We start from the raw sequence: 2,172 nt of genomic DNA, 5'->3' as shown, positions 1-2,172 counted from the left end.
TTACTTTTATTTTAAAAGTTTAAATTTAAAAAAAAAATTAAAAATTTTAATTTTTTACCAGCAACATCTGGGATGGAAACTATCTTAAAGATTCCTGAAACTGAGTTTGTGTGGCAAAGGTTCAAAGTTTGTTGCTTGAGATGCAACAAAGTTTCTTTATTAAATAAAGCAGCTCAGTAAGGTTGAGTACCGTTAGAGCCAGGTATTTCTGTCAATCCAGAGAAAAAACGTTCTTAAGACGGTAAAAACCCAGTTTGGGGGTGGTTTTTAAGGTCTGTGTCCACTTCTGATGGTTGGTGTGGTTGAGATTGTCAAAGATCTTTCTCATAGGGTTTGTCCATTGTCTTTGCCTGAAGAAAAATACATTTTTTATTTATTTTTTTTTATTTTTACACAAGAAGAAAAGAAGTTCCCAAAACATTTACTGGCATTGAATGATGTCGATGTCAGGTGCTTTAGGTGCTACCTTTGGTGTTTCTACGTCTCTTCAATCTGCAGCAACAGATGCAGCAAATTAACAGCACGATCAGGAGGAGGGCGCCAAGCGCCACAATGCAGGGCAGCAGGATAGGATAAATGTTTGCTGAGGAAGTAAAGCACAATAAAAAACATGTTAGGTATTGTATAGCACTGGTGACCTAACATAAATCCACCATAGTGCCACAGATTATTTTGTTGTTCAACTAACACTAAGAAAGTTTGCTGTGACTTTTCTAACAGATTATTAATTAACCAGGACATTTTTATTTAAATGAGAACTTCTGACTGGGTGTCTTAATATAAACAGTGTTAACAGGAAACACTATTTACAAATTTAGATGTAGCAGATATGCTAATTGCAAGTTATTTACCAGTATTTTCTTTGCAAGACCTTGGCACACATTGATAGGTAAACTTGAAGTGTTTCATTTGAGATGCTAAATTAAGTTCTGAGATCGGAAACGGTGAACTTAAAACATGAATTACTTCATTTCTCATCCAACATTTTGAAATATTTACTGGAGGAGTGAGCTTGCACAACGCTCATTGCAGGGTTAGGAACGTTCACCCTCAGCTAAATAAACCAAAATTATCCAGTGGCTTCAACTCAAACTGTCACGTAACTGAATAAAATAAAAAAGCAGAGCTACACGCCCAGAGTAACATCTGCTGCAAGTATCTGTTAAACCAGAGCCAGTTCCTGGGACTGAACCACACCTAACCACCACAAGTTTCACAACTTTGATTAATCCTGACAAAAGCTACAAACTTCTACCAAGTCTTAACAAGTAGAGGTTAAAACATTACTAGAAAAGAAAATGTATTCTAAATTGCAAGAAAAGGCAGAGAAACAAGACTTGAGAAATGTGAACTTGCCTTTAACTTGAAGGTTGAATTCGATGTCTGTTAGATATTTCCCATTATTATCATATCCCTCCACCACATATCGACCTGCATCACCATACGCCACTCCGACAATCTTGAGTGTTCCTGTGTCGACTGAGAATTCTGTTCTGTTTTTGTATGCATCAGCTACCTGCACTTTATCTTTCTTCAGAGAAAATATTTCAGAACGATTTGTTTCAGTATAAACCTTGAAGCATTTTATCTTGTAGCCGGTTGCATTGGTCAATAACTTGATGTTGACAGATCCTCCGACAACAGGAGAGCACGGAGATTTAGTCTGGATGGCATCACATTTAGTGTCGGGGGGTGGAAGAAATGCTGTGAAAAGACGCATTTAAATAGCATGTAAATTATCTGGCATCACTGACATTACATCATGCTTTTGTTTATTTGTAATTATTGATGTTCTGTATCTTACCATGACTTCCTGCAGCCAATACAAGAAGAAGAATAAATTGCTCCATGCTGCTGCTCCTTTGTTATGTGGTTTAACCTCTTAGAAAAACCTGAGATGTGACAAACACACAGAGGTAGAATAATGCTATCAACCTTCCATGAAGCTCAGCTGTCAGACTGTGCCAGATACTCACAGGAACTACAAAAAGGTGGGGTGTTGCTGATATTTACAACACGGAAGGAAATGAATTCTTAACGGTCTCACTTCTTGAAAAGTAAAAAAAAAAAGGAAAAAAAAGCTGTTGGCCTCATGCCATTGCTACATGGTCTTGAGAAAATATGTCTTGCATGTGACAAAGTCTCTCTTTCCTCTTTACATATTACATCATA

The sequence above is a fragment of the Poecilia latipinna genome, unplaced genomic scaffold (genome assembly GCF_001443285.1).
Source record: "Poecilia latipinna isolate Pla-1442-1.1 unplaced genomic scaffold, P_latipinna-1.0 Scaffold209, whole genome shotgun sequence".
Classification (NCBI taxonomy): Eukaryota; Metazoa; Chordata; class Actinopteri; order Cyprinodontiformes; family Poeciliidae; genus Poecilia; species Poecilia latipinna.
This window is presented reverse-complemented; position numbering follows the sequence as displayed.